The 22,221-nt window shown below is 44.7% G+C and overlaps 1 protein-coding gene across 3 annotated transcripts in view; it reads right to left on the bottom strand.

Moving 5' to 3' along the window:
- The window catches only part of UBXN6 (UBX domain protein 6), a 237,788-nt gene that overhangs the window by 167,652 nt on the left and 47,915 nt on the right, over positions 1 to 22,221 (bottom strand). The gene's annotated exons all lie outside the window — the stretch shown is intronic.

Genomic DNA, 22,221 nt, shown 5'->3' with positions numbered 1-22,221 from the left:
AAGAGACAAGAAAAAGTCAGATGTACAGTTTACCATGAGCTGTTCAGAGTATGCATATTACACCCATGTCTGTGAAGCTGGAAGGAAGATCAAAATAGATACACGCCTCACATTGCAAGAAGGTCCCCATACCACAATCCTGATGTATATCCTTTTCTATAGAAGCAAACCAAACAGTAAAATACAGTACAACAATACTGGTCCAAATGGTAAGGTTACAAAGGCCATAAAGAAATTAGAGGATTTGTCAGTAGAATTGAATAATAATTCAGGAATAAGTGACCCTGGGATTATTATTTCTCATGATTAGGAGACTGAAAAAAATGGCTTCTACAAGTAGTTATCATATTAGTGGTTCTTATTGCCATGGGAATAATAATTGGATGTTGCATAGTCCCTTGTGTAAAGAAAACAATTACCTCCACTGTAGAGGCGGCCATTCCAAAAGGTGCAATGTTTGTGGATATTGAACCCACTGATTTAATTTACCTAGACTTAATCCATACATCAGACCCAAGCATAACCAAGGCAATTCCCCCCCATGAGAACATCTATCTGGTATCACAATGATGGTTTGATGGACAATCCAATAGAGTAGGGATAACAAGTCCCAGGTGAAGGTCTGGGTACAAAGAACCTCTAAAAAATATAGGGAAATTGCAACATAATAGAATAGGGAAATTGCAACATAATGGCATATGATTAAGAAGTGAATAAATGCTTAAAATGAAAAACAAACTCATTATACAGATGCACATACTTAACCAATCAAAATATAACACTATGATTTTGATGTGATAACTAACCTCCCCTTTTTGTCAACTGTAAAGAACAATGTATTTCTATATAATAAACAGAACTCCTTGGGACAGCTCCTCAGCCAGTGTGAGCTAAACTTCTGCTGAGAAGGAGATTTATACCAACAAGGATTACTATCGGGTCACCGGGTCATACACCTTGTGACGGGAGTTCATTTATAATTCATAATAAAGTACAAATTCAATAAAAATAAGATCAATAATTCATATGTTTACGTCACTTAATAAACATGAACAAAAAAATAGTAAGGAATAAGTGATGGGTCATTTCAGCCAATTATACAGTTGCAAACATTCTGTGTTAACACTATAAAATAAATGTGTTAATAATTAATGAATAAACAGCTTATTAGTATTATATATAAAAAAAATTGCAGTGTTCGCCTATTACAGTGACCCCCCCGACCTACGATGGCCCCGGCATACGATCATTTCAACATACGATGGCCTCTCAGAGGCCATCATATGTTGAAGGCAGCATCAACATACGATGCTTTTGTATGTCGGGGCCATCGCATAAACTTCTATACGGCAGCGCTGACTGCTTCAGCTGCCACCGGATAGCCATTTACGGTGCCCTGTGTGGTCCGCTGACGATCACTTACCTGTCCTCGGGCTCCGGCGCGTCCTCTTTAGGATCCCCTGCATCGTCAGCGTTCTTCATCGTCGTCATCACGTCGGTGCGCACGCCGTCCCGTCATCCAATAGGAGCGGCGTGCGTAGCGACGTGATAGTGGCGACGGAGAGCGAGGATGCTGGGGAAGCAGAGGCCTTGCCGGGGCGTCAGGGACACCCCGGGGACCCGGCGACAGCGATGGGAGGTGACATCCCTGGCAGCGGCGGGGACAGGTGAGTACAACTTCCTCTACCAGTGGTCTTCAACCTGCGGACCTCCAGATGTTGAATACAATTTCCTCTACCAGTGGTCTTCAACCTGCGGACCTCCAGATGTTGCTAAACTACAACTCCGGGCATGCTGGGTGTTGTAGTTTTGCAACATCTGGAGGTCCGCAGGTTGTAGACCACTGTCCTATACTTTACATGGATCCCTCAACATACGATGGTTTCAACAAACGATGGTCCGTTTGGAGCGGATAACCATTGTATGTTCAGGGACCACTGTATAGTGAAAAATGCATTTTGGCAGAGCGCTTGGAAGCAGTAACTGAAACTGCAACTGAAACGGCACAGAGCCATGATGGCAACTAAAAGGTTAAAGTAATTAATAGCAGAAAACTAAAACCAGCTATAGCGTATCGATAATTTGTGAATGAAGCAGTGTGTGTGGCAGAACGGATGTAAATTTCAGTTTAAACCAGACTGAGGTAATGGAAATATTTTAAAATGGTGAGGAATAAATCAGTTATGTTTGAAAAACTAATGGACAACCATAATGTATTTTGATATCATGTGATATTAATTATTTATCTTATTATTTTAACATCTTCTGATACCAATACAGTGGGGCAAAAAAGTATTTAGTCAGCCACCAATTATGCAGGTTCTCCCACTTAAAAGGATGAGAGGCCTGTAATCTTCATCATAGGTATACTATGAGAGACAGAATGAGAAAAAAAAATCCATAAAGTCACATTGTCTGATTTTTAGATTTTTATTAGCAAATCAAGGTGGAAAATAATAAGTATTTGGCCAATAAAAAAGTAAACCTCAATACTTTGTTATATACCCTTTGTTGGCAATGACAGAGGTCACACGTTTTCTGTAAGTCTTCACAAGGTTTTCACACACTGTTGCTGGTATTTTGGCCCATTTCTCCATGCAGATCTTCTCTAGAGCAGTGATGTTTTGGGGCTGTCGCTGGGCAACACGGACACAAACTTCCTCCAAAGGTTTTCTATACGGTTGAGATCTGGAGACTGGCTAGGCCACTCCAGGACCTTGAAATGATTCTTATGCAGCCACTCCTTCATTGCCCGGGCGGTGTGTTTGGGATCATTGTCATGCTGAAAGACCCAGCCACGTTTTATCTTCAATGCCCTTGCTGATGGAAGGTTTTCACTCAAAATCTCACGATAAATGGCCCCATTCATTCTTTCCTTTACACGGATCAGTCATCCTCGTCCCTTTGCTGAAAAACAGTCCCAAAGCATGATGTTTCCACCCCCCATGCTTCACAGTAGGTATGGTGTTCTTTGGATGCAACTCAGCATTCTTTCTCCTCCAAACATGACAAGTGAGTTTTTAACAAAAAGTTCTACTTTGTTTTCATCTGACCATATGACATTCTCCAAATCCTCTTTTGGATCATCCAAATGCTCTCTTGCAAACTTGAGACGGGCCCCGACATGTAATGGCTTAAGCAGGGGGACACGTCTGGCACTGCAGGATTTGTGTCCCTGGTGGTGTAGTGTGTTACGGATGGTAGCCTTTGTTACTTTGGTCCCTGCTCTCTGCAGCTCATTCAATAGATCCCCCCCGTGTGGTTCTGGGACTTTTTCTCACCATTCTTATGATAATTTTGACACCACGGGGTGAGATCTTGTGTGGGGTCCCAGATCAAGGGAGATAATTAGTGGTCTTGTATGTCTTCCATTTTCTAATAATTGCTCCCACAGTTGATTTCTTCACGCCTATTGCAGATTCAGTCTTCCCAGTCTGGTGCAGGTCTTCAATTTTGTTTCTGGTGTCCTTTGACAACTCTTTAGTCTTGGCCATAGTGGAGTGCGACTTTTTGAGGTTGTGGACAGGTATCATTTATACTGATAAGTTCAAACAGGTGCCATACAGGTATTGAGTGGAGGACAGAGGAGACTATTAACCCCTTAAGGACCCAGCCATTTTTTGCACATTTGACCACTGTCACTAGAGATGAGCGAACTTACAGTAAATTCGATTCGTCACAAACTTCTCGGCTCGGCAGTTGATGACTTATCCTGCGCAAATTAGTTCAGCCTTCAGGTGCTCCGGTGGTCTGGAAAAGGTGGATGCATTCCTAGGAAAGAGTCTCCTAGGACTGTATCCACCTTTTCCAGCCCACCGGAGCACCGGAAAGCTGAACTAATTTATGCAGGAAAAGTCATCAACTGCCGAGCCGAGAAGTTCGTGACGAATCGAATTTACTGTAAGTTCGCTCATCTCTAACTGTCACTTTAAGCATTAATAACTCTGGGATGCTTTTACTTTTCATTCTGATTCAGAGAATGATTTTTCGTGACATATTCTACTTTATGTTAGTGGTAAAATTTTGTCGATACTTGCATAATTTCTTGGTGAAAAATTCCAAAATTTGATGAAAAAAATTAGAAAATTTTGAATTTTTTCACTTTGAAGCTCTCTGCTTATAAGGAAAATGGATATTCCAAATAAATTATATATTGATTCACATATACAATATGTCTACTTTGTGTTTGCATCATAAAGTTGACATGTTTTTACTTTTGGAAAACATCAAAGGGCAAACAAAACAAAATTTTCAAAATCGGAATTTTTCAAGGACCAGTTCCGTTTTGAAGTGGATTTGAAGGGCCTTCATATTAGAAATACTCCACAAATGACCCCGTTATAAAAAAAACAACACCCCTCAAAGTATCCAAAATGACATTTAGTAAGTGTGTTAACCCTTTAGGCTTTTCACAGGAACGGCAGCAAAGTGAAGGAGAAAAATACACTTGCATGTTCTTGTAGACCCAGTTATTGAATTTTTACAAGTGGTAATAGGAGAAAAAGTCCCCCAAAATCTGTAACCCAATTTCTCTCGAGTAAGGAAATACCTCATATGTGTATTTCAAGTGTTCGGCGGGCGCAGTAGAGGGCTCAGAAGGGAAGGAGCAACAATGGGATTTTGGAGAGTGAATTTTGCTGAAATGGTTTTTGGGGGGCATGTCACATTTAGAAAGCCCCTATGGTGCTAGAACAGCAGAAAACCCCACATGGCATACCATTTTGGAAACTACACCCCTCAAGGCACGTAACAAGGGGTCCAGTTAGCCTTAAGACCCTACAGGTGTTTGACGACTTTTCGTTAAAATCGGATGTGTAAATGAAAAAAAAATGTTTTCACTAAAGTGCAGTTTTTCCCCCAAATTTACAATTTTTAAAAAAGGTAATGGGAGAAAATGCCCCCCAAAATATGTAACCCCATCTCTTCTGAGTATGGAAATACCCCATGTTAGTACGTAAAATGCTCGGCGGGCCAACTACAATGCTCAGAAGAGAAGGAGTCACATTTGGCTTTTTGAAAGCAAATTTATCTGAAAGGGTTTTTTGGGGGCATGTCACATTTAGGAAGCCCCTGTGGTGCCAGAACAGCAAAAAAATACCCACATGGCATACTATTTTGGAAACTGCACCCCTTAAGGAATGTAACAAGTGGTACAGTGAGCCTTTTTTTTGTTTTTGTTTTTTTTTTACTAAAATGCAGTTTTTCCCCTAAATTTTACATTTTTACAAGGGGTAATAGGAGAAAATGACCCCAAAATTTGTAACCCCATTTCTTCTGAGTATGGAAATATGGACGTTAAGTGCTCTGCTGGCGAACTACAATGCTCAGAAAAGGAGGAGCACCATTGAGCTTTTGGAAAGAGAATTCGTTTGAAATGGTAGTCAGGGGCCATGTGCGTTTACAAAGCCCCCCGTGGTGCCAGAACAGTGGACCCCCCACATGTTTCCCCATTTTGGAAACTACATCCCTCACAGAATTTAATAAGGGGTGCAGTGAGCATTTACACCCCACTGGCGTTTGACAGATGTTTGGAACAGTGGGCTGTGCAAATGAAAAATTACATTTCACGGACCACTGTTCCAAAAATCTGTCAGACACCTGTGGGGCATAAATGCTCACTGCACCCCTAAATACATTCCATGAGGGGTGTAGTTTCCAAAATGGGGTCACATGTGGGGGGGGGGGTCCATTGTTTTGGCACTATGGGGGCTTTGTAAACACATGTGGCCTTCAATTCCGGAAAATTTTCTCTTCAAAATCCCAATGGCACTCCTTATCTTCTGAGCATTGTAGTTTGCCCATAGAGCACTTTACATCCTCATATGGGCTATGTTCTTACTCAGAAGAAATGGGGTTACAAATTTTGGGGGGCTTTTTTCCTATTTCCCCTTGTGAAAATGAAAAATTTAGGGTAACACCAGCATTTTTGTGAAATTTTTTTTTCATGTTCCCATCCAACTTTAATGAAAATTCGTCAAACACCTGTGGGGTGTTAAGGCTCACTATACCCCTTGTCACGTTCCGTGAGGGGTGTAGTTTCCAAAATGGGGTCACATGTGGGTATTTTTTTGCGTTTATGTCAGAACCGCTGTAAAATCAGCCATTCCTGTGCAAATCACCAATTTAGGCCTCAAATGTACATGGTGCGTTCTCACTCCTGAACCTTGTTGTGCGCCCGCAGAGCATTTTATGCCCACATATGGGGTAATTCCATACTCAGGAGAAATTGCGTTACAAATTTTGGGGGTCTTTTTTCCTTTTACCGCTGTGAAAATAAAAAGTATGGGGCAACACCAGCATGTTAGTGTAAAATTTTAAATTTTTTTACACTAACAGGCTGGTGCAGCCCCCAACTTTTCCTTTTCATAAGGGGTTAAAGGAGAAAAAGCCCCTTGTGCAATTTCTCCTGAGTACGGAAATACCCCATATGTGGCCCTAAACTGTTTCCTTGAAATACGACAGGGCTCTGAAGTGAGAGCGCGCCATGCGCATTTGAGGACTAAATTAGGGATTGCATAGTGGTGTACATTGGGAATCAGAGGCGTAGAATACTCCTAACAGGGTAGCTCCGGCTGTTGCTAAACTCCCAGCATGCCTGGACAGTTAGTGGCTGTCCGGAAATGCTGGGAGTTGTTGTTTTGCAACAGCTGGAGGATCCGTTTTGGAAACACTGCTGTATAATGTTTTTTATTGGGGGGGGGGGGGAGACAGTGTAAGGGGGTGTATATGTAGTGTTTTACCCTTTATTATGTGTTAGTGTAGTGTATTGTTTTTAGGGTACGCTCGCACTGGCGTGTTACGGTGAGTTTCCCACTAGGAGTTTGCGCTGCGGAAAAAATTTGCTTACTGTAAACCTGCCTGTGTGAATGTACCCTGAACATTCACATGGGGGGGGGGGGGGGGTGGCACAAACCTCCAGCTGTTTCACAACTACAACTTCCATCATGCAGTGACTGACCGTGCATGCTGGGAGTTGTACTTTTGCAACAGCTGGATGCACACTGGTTGGAAAACCTTCAGTTAGGTTCTGTTACCTAACTCAGTATTTTCCAACCAGTGTGCCTCCAGCTGTTGCAAAACTATAACCCCCAGCATGTACTGATCACCGAAGGGCATGCTAGTTATGCAACAGCTGGAGGTACGCAACTACAACTCCCAGCATGCCGAGACAGCTGTTTGGGCATGCTGGGATTTGCAGTTTTGCAACATCTGGAGGGCTATAGTTTATAGACCACTGCACAGTGATCTCAAAACTGTGGACCTCCAGATGCTGCAAAACTACAAATCCCAGCATGCCCAGACAGCAAACAGCTGTTTGGGCATGCAAGGAGTTGTAGTTTTGCAAGATCTGGAGGGATACAGTTTAGAGACCACTGTATAGTGGTCTCAAACTGTAGCCCTCCTGCTGTTGCAAAACGAAATATTCCAGCATACCCAAACAGCTGTCTGGGCATGCTGGGAGTTGTAGTTTTTCAACATCTGGAGGGCTACAGTCTAGAGACCACTGCATAGTGGTCTCAGACTGTAGCCCTCCAGATGTTGCTAGGCAACTTACCGGCTTCTGTAGGATCCAGGGAGCCGTCCTCTTCTGCCGCACGACATCACCGCCCGCCGATCACCGTCGCCCGCAGCCTCCGGATGGGTAAGTGGATCTTCTGCCCCCGGTCCTTTGTCGGTTCCCCGTTCTGCCCCGCCTATTGTGGGTGGGCAGAACGGGGAAAATGAAAGTTAACCCCCCGCCCCCGATCTGCTATTGGTGGTCACGTCCCCCTGCCACCTCACTCCTATCCCTTCAGGGGGATCGTGGGTGTCTTAGACAACCACGATCCCCCTTATATTCTGGGTCACCACAGACCCGTATGACCCGGAATCGGCGCAAATCGCAAGTGTGAATTCACTTGCGATTTGCGCTGATCGCCGACATGGGGGGTCTGATGACCTCCCTGGGCATTTGGGTGGAGTGCCTGCTGATTGATATCAGCAAGCACCCCGGTCCAGTCCCCGCCCGGCGCACAGCGGGGACCGAAATTCCCACGGATGTATGGATACATCCTGCGTCCTTAAGTACCAGAAACCCATAAAACAATTCCTATAATAAAATTTTAGCCATATCAATTATTGTAGTTTGTAGCTTCATCAATTCTACTACAGTACCTGTTATTATTCTGCAGTAGGATCAGGACATTATGGTTGTCCATTTGTTTTTCCAAACATAACAGATTATCTTCTATTCATCCCCATTTTAAAATATTTCCATTACTTCTCAGTCTGGTATAAACAAATTTACACCAGTGCCACCACACACGGCTTAATTGACAGCAACCCTATTTGTGAATTATGTGAATACGCTATAGTTGGTTTTAGTGTTCTGCTATTAATTACCTTAAAGAGTACCTGTCATCAACAAAAAATTTTAATATGTTGTTCATAATCATTAATGAAGAGATATTGTAATATATCTTCATTAAAAAATATTAATATTTATACCAGTTTTTTCATTTTATACTTTTGGCCACTAGGGGTCACTCTTCTATGCCTGGTCTGAAAGCAGCATCCTATGCTTTTCATAGTAAGTGTACAGCTTTTAGGACTAATGCTGAAATGGCTCTGGTCCTTCCACCGGAAGTTCAGTGCTCTCGGCTCAGGACTCGCTCCCAGCCTGTGAGCTACAAGCCTACACATGCCTCTCATATAACAGCCAGTCACCTCCCCCTCCCCCTGCTCTGTGTTCTCCCTGCCTCTCACCACATGTTATCTTAAACATTGTATTATCTCACTGCACTCCCTGCTCTGTGCCCCCCCCTGACATTCATCTTAATCACTGCCTCTGTAATTGCCCCCACCGCCCCTGGTTCTCAGCAGTGACTTTTTAGTGCAGAGAGACACAGGAGAGATAGAGACAGCCTGCTGTCCCTCCCCTGTACTTAGTCTGTATGCACACTGCAGAGCAGTGTTTCCCAACCAGAGTGCCTCCGGCTGTTGCAAAACTACAACTCCCAGCATGCCCGGACAGCTGTTGGCTGTCTGGGCATGCTGGGATTTGTAGTTTTGCAATAGCTGGAGGTACCCTGGTTGGGAAACACTGCTGCAGAGGGAGAGCAGCATACAGGAAGACTGGCAGAATCAGAGCCCCAGCCAGGCTTCATGTGACATCATACCTGCCGGGACCCGCCTCCTTCCACCCCTCAGAAAGACAGTGCTCCTGAGCTAATGAAGAGGGATAAAAAAAAGGTATTTCCACAGCGTTTTAAACCTCAATAAACACAGGGATAGGCATAGTTAGAGAAAGGGATAGATGGGAAGGGGGATCCAGGAAAGTTTAGATGATGACAGGTACTCTTTAACCTTTTAGTTGCCATCATGGCCCAGAGCAGTTTCAGATCATTCATAATTTAAACTTTGTGTTCTGTCACAATAGTATTCAAACAGGGGCATGGCCTGCATGGGGAGCTGAGCAGATGTGTCGCTGCTGTGCTCCCGCTAACCCGGTGAAAAAACCCTGAATATTTCCCCCCTGACCCCCAGTACCACTCACTGGAGGCTATCCCTGCACTTCGGGACTCCTTGGATGGCTGCTGTGTGGTCACGGCTCTGCTCCAGTGCCGGCGGCGGGGTCCGCTCTCCACGTGGGTCCTGACTGTGAGAGAAGGTGCGGCAGTGGAGTCTGGAGGCCAGCGGTCTTTGAAGAGGTCCGGCGCAGTTTGGATCCGGCAAAGTGGTGCCCTGGGGTGTCCCCTCTGCTCTGCTGAAGCTCCGGAGGCTTCAGGGTTGCTGGTCTCGAGGCCCACCATTGCTGGCCTTCGTGGGCGGGGCCTCATCTCAGACTCGGTTTCCCGGGCAACCCCAGCTCTTGGTGTGGCTGGGCAGCGGGACACCAGTGCTCTGGCTTCATCCCTGCTGCCTGTGAGTGACAGGGGCTGCTGGCAGACGTCTCCGCAGTTCAAGGCAGTGAGTACAATCACCATTACATTGCATATCTGGGCCTGGGGACTTTGCCTATACCTATTTGCTTGCTGGGGCTTGTAGTGGGCTGAAGTTTGGATCACAGGTTCTGCTGCTGCTCTTTTAACTCCCTCTGTGCTGCACTGTGCTTTTGTTGCTGCAAGTGTTCTGCCGCTGCTGCTACACTCTTTGGTGTGGGACTTTGTGCTATCTTACAGAGAGAAGTGGGCTCGGAGTGCCACAGGCTAAACTACTTACTACTGGGCCTTACTTTGCCCCTATTCCTCTGTTGGGTGCCTGCGCTCTATCATGGGAGGCTCCAGGGGCAGATCCAAGCGGAACAAGTTGGGAGTTGGAGTGTTTCTACCTGCTATGGACGATGATGCTTCCTCGGATGGCGGCCACTCTGACGCTGGTGGCTGCTCCCAGAGTGATTCAGCGGCCCAAACTAAGGTAGCGGCCAACGCTGCTAGAACCTTAAGTCAGTTTTCCAGGTCTGCCGAGCCGTTGGGCAGCGCCTTGCCTATACTGGTTGGGTCTGGGGTGGCCCGTACCTCTGAGCCGTCATCCCTTCTTCCCCTGAGCGACTCCCATATGATGGGACGTTCATGGGCCTTCGCTTTACCGAAATTCTGTCCACCATTACCTCCTGTCATACTTCTATGATCACTAAAGTGGATGAGCTTAGACAGGAATTTGTCATTCTCCGCCATGAGACTCAAAAGCTGCGAGAACGCACCACGGAGGTGGAGAACAGAGTCTCTATGCTTGAGGGTACTCTCCAACCTATCCCTCAACAGATATCTGATCTACAGCGACAGTTTCAGAGTATGGTGATAGAGCGGACGACTTTGAAAATCGCCTGAGGCGTAACAATGTCCAGCTGGTGGGCCTTCCTGAGAAGGTGGAGGGTGCTGATCCTGTGGTGTTCTTGGAATCATGGCTGAAAGAGTTGCTGCCTGCGGATACCTTCCCCCCTTCTTCTCCGTGGGACTGCCTACTCTCTTAGTTAGTTAGTGATAGGCTGTAGTGTTCACTGTCTGAGGTTCGAGTTCCCCCAAGGGATTCCCTGGTTAGTGGGTCAGGGGGTATTGACCTATGTTTACTGGGTGGGAGGTGGCGGTAGGAGGCTGTACGTAGTTCCCACACTCTCTTATTATGATTTTCTAGTTTGGGGTAAAGGTCTGCACTGGTTTAGTTAGTGTTAGACAGGGATTTGTTTTGGGGATGTTTTCCTGTTATCTGTTTTTGGTGGTACGTAGTCTTTCCGTGCCGTCTGGTTGTCTGTGGTTTGTCCCCATCTGTTTTTGATGTTTGGTGGTGTTCTGGCTTTGTTGTCTGTCCGTGTTGTCTGTTTGGCTGTGGTGTGCATGGGAGCTCCTATAGTTATGGGGTACTTGAACAATGGGGTAGACCCAGTTAGCATTAACTCTTGGTTTCATGATGGGGTCCCTTAGGATATTAAGCTGGAATGTCCGTGGACTTAATTACAAGTTTAAAACAGCGCTGAGACATTCCCAACATATTATCTGTTTGCAGGAAACCCACCTCACGGGTAAAAAGGTCTTGGCCCTCAAGAGGGCATGGGTTGTCTATGGCTAGAGGGGTCTCAGTCCTTATCTCTAAGTCTCAGTCCTTGTCCTCCCCTTGATGATCTTCCAGGTTTCCTGTGACCATTTTGGTAGGTATGTGGTCTTGAATTGTGCGTTGGCCTCCTTTTGCTTTAGTCTGGTCTCTTTGTACGTGCCTCATCCATTTCAAGAAACGCTCTTAGACTAGATTGTTGATAAGCTGACTTCCTTCCCTACTGACCCTGTTTTTTTTTTTTTCGGTTTATTGAACAAGGGAAAAAAGACAATATCACAGAGTAACCATAACAAAGGCTCCGCAAAAGCCAAAACTCGAAGCGACAAAATCCCTCGCAGGGGAGATTATAATACAATGACATCAAGGGTATGTGATAATATCAGCTCAGTGTAGGAACATGTAATATCAAGACACATTATTTCAGAAGCATAATGCCTATAAGTACAAGTTCACTACACTTAAGAGTATTCCGAGTAAGGGATTACCATATATCACAGCATAATGATCCGAATCAGGGAAAAAGGAGTAGAGGTAGAAAAAGAAAAGAGCGCATGAAAAGAAAAGGAAAAAAAGAGAGAAATCAAGGGAGAACCAAAAAAGGAGGGGGGGGGGAGGGAAGAGCTCAGGACAACTAGACATAAGAAGAGGAGGCAAAGGGAGAGAAGTGGACAGGAGAGTCCAAAGAGGGGAAGAAGCAATAATCAAATAAACGATACAGTCATAAAACAAGCACTATCCTAATAGACACAAGCAAGCATTACCCAGTCACATACAGTACACTCAAGGTGACATCCTGGACAGTAAAGCATCTCTGGAGGAACGGAACTCATTAGCCGAGAACAATGTGTCAACAGAGGAGCACCACACACCCCACACCTTGTCAAATTTCCCAGGACAATTCCTATGCTTGTACACTAACCGTTCATAGGGTAACATAGTATTAATCAGCCTTTTCCAAGAGGAAAGAGTGGGAGGCCTAGGGTCCATCCATTTTAGTGCTATCGTTTTACATGCCATAAAAAGGGACTCACGCAACATGACCCTAACAAAATGTGGCCAACTCTCCTCATCCAGAACTCCAAATAAGCAGAGCAGGGGGTCCCTCGGAACTACTCTACCTAACAAAGAGGAGAGAAATGAGAGAACATCACCCCAAAAGGAGGAAACATAAGGGCATGACCACATAAGGTGCCAAAACTACAACTTTCCGCAAACTACATCGGTGGCACCAATCATTAGGAGACCTACCCATGCGAAAAAGCCTAACAGGGGTAATATAGCAACTATGAATTATATAAAGTGACCCTGTTCTTTTTACAGGAGACTTCAATGTTGTTTCTGAACTCCGGCTCAATCGCACCAGTGCTGTGGACCCCGGATCCTCTGCATTAGCTTCTTGGCGTCTGGGGTTGGGCCTTACTGACCTTTGGAGATGGAAATGCCCAGATGCCTCTGTCTTCTCTTACTACTCCTCGGTGCATCGCACCTTCTGCAGAATTGACCTCGCTTTTGCTTCGGCTGACCTACTGCCAGCGGTGAGTGAGGTGTGCTATACTAGTAGAGGGATCTCAGACCATTCTGCCTTAAAAGTTACCTAGTCCCTTGGCCCTAGGCCATCCACATGTTTGTGGAGAATGCACCCTGGGTGGCTTCAGGTGGAGGAAATAACTTCTGCCTTGGAGACCGCTCACTCGGACTACTGGGCCAATCCGGGTGTTCTCATCCAGTGGGATGCTTATAAAGCCACGGTTAGGGGAGCATTTATGGTGGGGGTAGCGGGCAGGAAGGCATTATTGGGAGCCTGGGAGCGGGCACTGCAGTCAGAAATAGGGGTTCTTGAGGCAGCGGTGGTGAGGGACCCGACTCCAGAGGCAGAGAGGGAGTGGGCTAGGGTTCAGAGGTCTCTTGATTGTCCAGAAAGATCGGGTTCATTTAAAGTTGGCAGCGAGGGTGGCAGCCATTTTTGAATTCGGGGATAAGAATGGTATACTTTTGGCCTACCTGTCTAGGGAAAGCCGTGTGGTGGCTTCTATACCCTGTGTACGAGCCCGGGATGGGTCCCTTAGTTCTGACCAGGTGGTCATTAACGAAATATTCCATTCCTTCTATAGCTCCTCCTCTGGGGCGGCCCCTGAAACTATACTGTCCTTCCTGAGAGAGCTCCCCCTTGTCCCGCTGACCTCGCTCCAGTCCTCTGGTCTGGAGGACCCACTGACGGCAGAGGAGGTGTCCAGGGTTATTAAAGACTTACCCTCGGGGAAGACTCCGGGACTTGATGGATTGGTGGGGGACTGGTACAGGCTGAATGAGGAGAAATTGATCCCCATCTTGCTTAATTTGTATATTAAGTCTGGGGCCTTGCCTGACTACGAAGGAGAGGCTCTGATTGTAGTACTGCCTAAGCCTGGTAAAGATCCGACATTGCCGGACTCTTATCAGCCCATCTCCCTTCTTAATGTTGATATCAAAATTCTAGCTAAGGTCCTGGCAAACAGGCTTTGGGGGGTCATTTCCTCTGTAGTTCACCCTGACCAGACTGGGTTCATGCCCAGGAGGGCGACTGATATTAATGTTAAAAGACTTCAGCTTAAAATTTCTACAGTGGAGAAGGGTAGATCCCCTGGTTATGTGGTTAGCCTTGATGTATATAAGGCCTTTTGATTCAGTCGAGTGGAAATATACTTGGTGCCTGATGCGAATCCTCCGCTTCGGACCTGTTTTTCGGAAATGGGTTCGGCTGCTGGATGACTCCCCGAGGGCCCATGTACGCACTCATATGGAGCTCTCCGGGTCGTTCCGGTTGGGTAGGGGCACTAGACAGGGGTGCCCCCTATCACCCTTTTTGTTTGCTTTAGCAGTAGAGCCCCTGGCAGCGGCTGTTCGCTCTTCTGCCTCAATTAGGGGGATCACTATGGGTTCCTTGACTGAGAATCTCTCTCTATATGCAGACGATACCTTAGTGTACTTGGCTGACATTGGGGACTCCCTGGACGCTCTATTCTGTCTGTTGGAGAGGTTTGGGGAGGTCTCGGGTTTACTGGGCAAAATCATCCATAACGTCCTTGTCCCGTGAAGGGGGTTCTGCCCTCTATACTTCGTAATGGGTTGCAGGCAGTGTCCCGCTTTAATCTCTTAAGGACGTAGGGCATACCTGTACGCCCCACGCCCAGTCCTTGAAACGGGGTCACACACCGTGACCCCGCATCACACCGGGTCGGTCCCGGCTGCTAATCATAGCCGGGACCCTGGGCTAACAGGGCGCGGCATCGATCGTTGTGCCGTGCGCTGCTAACCCTTTAGACGCGGCAATCAAAGTTGACCACCGCGTCTGAAAGCAAAAGTAAATGCTTCCTGGCAGCCCAGTCGGGATGTTCCGATCAGCTGGGACGCAGGTGGAGGTCTCCTTACCTGTCTCTGCGGCGTCAGATCGTCGATTGATTGCTCCAAGCCTGAGCTACAGGCTTGAGCAATCAAGCCCCTATCTCACTGATCCGTGCAAAGCTATGGCTCAGTGTGTGCAGTCTTATAGGTCCCTATGGGAGCTATAACACTGCAAAGAAAAAAAGAAAAAAGTGAAAAAAAAAAGTTAACAACATTTAACCCCTTCCCTAATAAAAGTTTGAATCACCCCCCTTTCCCCATAAAAAAAACTGTGCAAATAAAAATAAAAACATGTGGTATCGACGCGTGCGAAAACGTCTGAACTATAAAAATATATCAGTCATTAAATTGCAAGGTCAATGGCGTGCGTGCAAAAAAATTCCAAAGTCCAAAATAGTGTATTTTTGGTCCCCTTTTAGATTATGAAAAAATGAATAAAAAGTGATCAAAAAGTCCAATCAACACAAAAATGGTACCAATAAAAACTTCAGAACACGGCACAAAAAATTAGCTCTCATACCGGCCCGTACATTGAAAAATAAAAAAGTTATAGGGATTAGAAGATGAGAATTTTTAACATAAATTTTCCTACATGTAGTTATGATTTTTTTCCGAAGTACGACAATATCCAACCTATATAAGTAGGGTATCATTTTAACCGTATGGACCTACAGAATAAAGATAAAGGTATCATTTTTACCGAAAAATTAACTGCGTAGAAACGGAAGCCCCCAAAAGTTACAAAATTAAATTTTTTCTTCAATTTTGCCGCACAATGTTTTTTTTTCCGTTTCGCCGTGGATTTTTGGGTGAAATGACTAATGTCACTGCAAAGTAGAATTGGTGACGCAAAAAATAAGCCATCATATGGAATTTCATGTGCAAAATTGAAACCATTATGATTTTTAGAAGGTGATGAGGAAAAAAATTAAAATGCAAAAACGGAAAAACCCTGTGTCCTTAAGGGGTTAAATATTTGGGAGTGGTGGTGTCCCATAACAACTTTGAGTTTATGACCCTTTATGTAGATCCTCTACTCAATAGTACACCTACTAGGTTGCAAGCGTGGGACTCCTTGCCCTTGTCCTTGGCTGGTAGGGTTAACGTTTTCAAAAGCATACACTGTCGGCACACTACAAAACATTCCACAATTGCCATATCCGAGGTACACATTTTGCGGCCATACAATCTGTAAAACCTGATTGGAGAGGAGGTAACTTCATCTCCAAAATGTCCAGAACATAATCTAAATACATTTTTTAAATGGAAACAATAGCCCCAAAAGGACTGAATGCAGAATTGGAAATTTTCGGTTTTATCTGAAGGTCACTTCTAGCAGGAGAAGGGTCCTGGCTCAATGGAGGGATGAGAGCCAGGCTGTTATCAGTGCCTCACCCCCCTCCCTGCACCACTACCCACTCTCCCCTAGAATCACCCATTCATCTAGTTGATCATGACTCCATGGAGTTTTCCTATTATACATACATTTATTTATTACAGAACATTTGTCATACACACTCATACACTCTACATAGACTCTTGACATCATATGTTTACAGATACACCTTTGCACACATATATATTTTATATATATCACAAAAACTAAGGACACAAAGGCACAACATTTTTTTAATACCACTTCCCTAACTTTTATTAGTACTTGGTAAAAATATATATCATCCTTGTCCATTACAGGACACGACCCTAGTCCCAATCCGGAACGGGTTTTGCATACAAGAAAACCCAATTAGCTAATTACATATATAAATAGCAAAAAGGTCAAAAATGAAAGTGTAGGCCCTTTAAAAAATGATGAGGAAGAAATTATAAACGGGGATCAGGAAAAAGCAAATTTATTAACCCCTTAAGGACACATGGCGTTCTCATACGTCTCCATTTCCGAGTCCTTAAGGACACATGACGTATGAGAACGTCATGTGTTTTACCGGCCCCCCCGCAACCATCTGGAGCGGAGCCGGTCCCCGATGCCTGCTGAAATCGTTCAGCAGGCATCGGGGCATATCGCCCAGGGGGGTCATTATGACCCCCCATGTCGGCGATGGCCGCAGATCGCTGGACAATTCAGTCCAGCGATCTGCGGCGGATTCCGGGTCAATCGGGTCTCCAGTGACCCGGTGAACCGGAATTATTGGCTGATCGGGGCCGTCAGAGACGGCCCCGAACAGCCAGAGCCAGCAGGGGTTAGGTGGCACCGGTGCCACCTCACGATCGCCCTGATTCGTCGGCCGGCCGACCAATCAGGGCGCCTGCTGCGGGTGTCACTCCCGCAACCCGCTCCGCCCCTCTTCCGGAGGACGTGAGCAGGTGCGGGACGTGCACCCCGGGTGCTGGGGACCCCGATCCCCGGCGCCCCTGTTGGGATCGGGGCCCCAGGAGCAGCGGCCGCGGCGGCGACGACGAGGGACTGACCTGGTGCAGCGAGAATCGTTGGAGGTGAGTGACAGCCTCCTGCTGCTGCTTAGCAACAGCTCCCAGCATGCAAAAAGGGCATGCTGGGAGCTGTAGTTATGCAACAGCAGGAGGCAGACCACCACAACTCCCAGCATGCCCTTATGGGCATGCTGGGACTTGTAGTTTTGCAACAGCTGGAGGCACATTCTTTCTATGGAAAAGTGTACCTTCAGCTGTTGTGTAACTACAACTCCCAGCTTGCACAGTCAGCTAAAGTGCATGCTGGGAGTTGTAGTGGTGCATCTGGTGGTTGCATAACTACAACTCCCAGCATGCCCGTTGGCTGTCGGTGACTGCTGAGAGTTGTAGTTTTGCAACAGCTGAAGGCACACTGAGTTAAGTAGCAAACCAGTGTGTCTCCAGCTGTTGCACAACTACAATCCCCAGCATCCCCAGCCAAAGTAGTATGCCTCCAGCTGTTGCATAACTACAACACCCAGCATGCCCTTCCGCTGTCCGTACATGCTGGGGGTTGTAGCTTTTGCAACAGCTGAAGGCACACTGGTTGCAAAACTCTGAGTTTGTTACCAAACTCGGTGTTTCACAACCAGTGTGCCTCCAGCTGTTGCAAAACTACAACTCCCAGCATGCACTGATAGACCGTACATGCTGGGAGTTGTAGTTTTGCAACAGCTGGATGTTCCCCCCCCCCAATGTGAACGTACAGGGTACACTCACATGGGCGGAGGATTACAGTAAGTATCCGGCTGCAAGTTTGAGCTGCGTCAAATTTTCTGCCGTAGCTCAAACTGCCAGCGAGAAACTACTGTGAACCCCCGCCCGTGCGACTGTACCCTAAAAACACTACACTACACTAACACAAAATAAAATAAAAAGTAAAAAACACTACATATACACATACCCCTATACAACCCCCCTCCCCAATAAAAATGAAAAACGTCTGGTACGCCACTGTTTCCAAAACGGAGCCTCCAGCTGTTGCAAAACAACTACTCCCAGTATTGCCAGATAGCCGTTGACTGTCCAGGCATGCTGGGAGTTTTACAACAGCTGGAGGCACCCTGTTTGGGAATCACTGGCGTAGAATACCCCTATGTCCACCCCTATGCAAGTCCCTAATTAAGGCCTCAAATGCGCATGGCGCTCTCACTTTGGAGCCCTGTTGTATTTCAAGGCAACAGTTTAGGGCCACATATGGGGTATCACCGTACTCGGGAGAAATTGGGCTTCAAATTTTGGGGGGTATTTTCTGCTATTACCCTTTTAAAAAATGTAAAATTTTTGGGAAAACAAGCATTTTAGGTAAAAAAAATATATATTTTTTTACATATGCAAAAGTCGTGAAACACCTGTAGGGTATTAAGGTTCAAATTACCCCTTGTTACGTTCCCCGAGGGGTCTAGTTTCCAAAATGGTATGCCATGTGGTTTTTTTTTTGCTGTCCTGGCACCATAGGGGCTTCCTAAATGCGGCATGCCCCCAGAGCAAAATTCGCTTTCAAAAAGCCAAATGTGACTCCTTCTCTTCTGAGACATGTAGTGCGCCAGCAGAGCACTTTTCACACCCATATGGGGTGTTTTCTGAATCGGGAGAAATTGGGCTTCAAATTTTGGGGGGTATTTTCTGCTATTACCCTTTTTAAAAATGTAAAATTTTTGGGAAACCAAGCATTTTAGGTGAAAAAAATATATATTTTTTTTACATATGCAAAAGTCGTGAATCACCTGTAGGGTATTAAGGTTCACTTTACCCCTTGTTACGTTCCCTGAGGGGTCTAGTTTCCAAAATGGTATGCCATGTGTTTTTTTTTGCTGTCCTGGCACCATAGGGGCTTCCTAAATGCGGCATGCCCCCCAAAAACCATTTGTCGCTCCTTCCCTTCTGAGCCCTCTACTGCGCCCGCCGAACAATTAACATAGACATATGAGGTATGTGCTCACTCGAGAGAAATTGGGTTTCAAATACAAGTAAAAATTTTCTCCTTTTTATCCCTTGCAAAAATTCAAAAATTGGGTCTACAAGAACATGCGAGTGTAAAAAATGAAGATTTTGAATTTTCTCCTTCACTTTGCTGCTATTCCTGTGAAACACCTAAAGGGTTAATACACTTACTGAATGTTTTTTTGAATACTTTAGGGGGTGTAGTTTTTATAATGGGGTCTTTTATGGGGTATTTCTAATATGAAGACCCTTCAAATCCACTTCAAAACTGAACTGGTCCCTGAAAAATAGTGAGTTTGAAAATTTTGTGAAAAATTTCAAAATTGCTACTGAACGTTGAAGCCCTCTGGTGTCTTCCAAAAGTAAAAACTCATAAATTTTATGATGCAAACATAAAGTAGACATATTGTATATGTGAACTTAAAAAATATATATTTTGAATATCCATTTTCCTTACAAGCAGAGAGCTTCAAAGTTAGAAAAATGCAAAATTTTCATTTTTTTCATCAAATTTTGGGATTTTTCACCAAGAAAGGATGCAAGTTACCATAAAATTTTACCACTAAGTTAAAGTAGAATATGTCACGAAAAAACAATCTCGGAATCAGAATGATAACTAAAAGCATTCCAGAGTTATTAATGTTTAAAGTGACAGTGGTCAGAATTGCAAAAAACGCTCCGGTCCTTAAGGTATAAAATGGCCTGGTCCTTAAGGGGTTAAACAAATGCTACTCCACTGTATTCACTGAGGAAAATGAAATGCCAGGTGAAATACAGTGTGATAAGGTAAACTCCCCTTTACAGGTCACCAGTCTAACCCAGGAAGAAGTACAGTGCCGCCTACAAAAAAATTCTAAATAGTCAAATCACCAGGTCCAGATGGCATTCACCCCCGTGTTCTAAAGGAATTAAAGGGGTACTCCGGTGAAAACCTTTTTTCTTTTAAATCAACTGGCTCTGGAAAGTTAAACAGATTTTTACATTACTTCTATTAAAAAATCTCAATCCTTCCTGTACTTATTAGCTGCTGAATACTACAGAGGAAATTCTTTTCTTTTTGGAATGCTCTCTGATGACATCACGAGCACAGTGCTCTCTGCTGACGTTATTATAATAATAATAATAAGTCTTTATTTATTGTTGTCCTTAGTGGGATTTGAACCCAAGGCCCCAGCACTGCAAGGCAGCAGTGCTAACCACTAAGCCACCATGCTGCCCTTAGTATACATCTGCTATGCACGGTTGCTAAAATGGACAGAGATGTCAGTAGAGCACTGTGCTCGTGATTAGAGATGAGCGAACTTACAGTAAATTCAATTCGTCACGAACTTCTCGGCTCGGCAGTTGATGACTTTTCCTCCATAAATTAGTTCAGCTTTCCGGTGGGCTGGAAAAGGTGGATACAGTCCTAGGAGACTCTTTCCTAGGAATGTATCCACCTTTTCCAGCCCACCGGAGCACCTGAAGGCTGAACTAATTCATGCAGGAAAAGTCATCAACTGCCGAGCTGAGAAGTTTGTGACGAATCGAATTGAAACCATTGAACGATGTAAAAGATCAGTGTATGCAGTGTTATAGCCCCCTATGGGAGCTATAACACTGCAAAAAAAAAAGTGGAAAAAAAAAGTGAAGATCATTTAACCCCTTCCCTAATAAAAGTTATGGGAAACCCTTTTCCCATAAAAAAAAAAAAGTGTAAATAAAAATAAACATATGTGGTATCGCCGCGTGCGGAAATGTCCAAAATATAAAAATATATCATTAATTAAATTAATAGCGTACGTGCAAAACAAATTTCAAAGTCCAAAATAGTGTATTTTTGGTCACTTTTTATATCATGAAAAAATGAATAAAAAGCGATGAATATGAAAAAATGAATAAAAAATAAAAAGTCCGATCAATACAAAAATAGTATCGCTAAAAACTTCAGATCACGGCGCAAAAAATTAGCCCTCATACCGCCCCATACGCAGAAAAATAAAAGTTATAGGGGTCAGAAGATGACAATTTTAAACGTATACATTTTCCTGCATGTAGTTATGATTTTTTCCAGAATTACGACAAAATTAAACATACATAAGTAGGGTATCATTTTAATCGTATGGACCTACAGAATAAAGAGGTGTCATTTTTACCGAAAAATGTACTGTGTAGAAACGGAAGCCCCCAAAAGTTACAAAATGGCGTTTTTGTTTTTTTCAATTTTGTCTCACAATGATTTTTTTCCATTACAAAGTACAATTGGTGGCGCAAAAAATAAGCCATCATATGGATTTTTAGGTGCAAAATTGAAAGAGTTATGATTTTTTAAAGGTAAGGAGGAAAAAAGGAAAATGCAAAAACGGAAAAACCCCGGGTCCTTAAGGGGTTAATGGGTTGTGTCGGGCTCTTACAGGCGCATTTTGGTCCGCTTCCTTTTGTTTTGTGAGCGCAAAGTTATAGTGATGGCCTGGAAGGATGTGTCTTCACCCCCTCTTTACCCGGTGGATAGCCCTAGTTAATAAATATGTCCCATTGTACCATGCCCTCTATGTTAGTAAGAGATGTCTGAAAAAATTTGACAAGGTCTGGGTTCCATGGTTGTTTCGGATGTCTCTACTGATCCTCCAGTTCGGGGAGCCTCTCAGTTGTAGAAGGGCTTATTGGTACTGAGGAGCTCCTAGGGTATGTTTGGATGTGTGTGTGTGTGTGAATGGATGGTCTATGTTGGGTTATTTGTGTACTGTTGTTCTGGGTGGGCCTCCCATCCCTTGTGTAATCATACTTGTCCCAGTTTCTGTGTAGCTATTACTTGGCATGATTATGTAGGGGGCGGAGGGGGGGGGGAGGGTCTACGGAATTGTTACTTGTCTGTTGTTCCAGTTGATTGAAAACAAAAATATATATAAAAAAAATAGTATTCAAACAAGGGTGTGTAAAAATGAATGGTCCGCCTTC

The sequence above is a fragment of the Hyla sarda genome, chromosome 1 (assembly GCF_029499605.1).
Source record: "Hyla sarda isolate aHylSar1 chromosome 1, aHylSar1.hap1, whole genome shotgun sequence".
Lineage (NCBI taxonomy): Eukaryota > Metazoa > Chordata > Amphibia > Anura > Hylidae > Hyla > Hyla sarda.
This window is presented reverse-complemented; position numbering and strand designations above follow the sequence as displayed.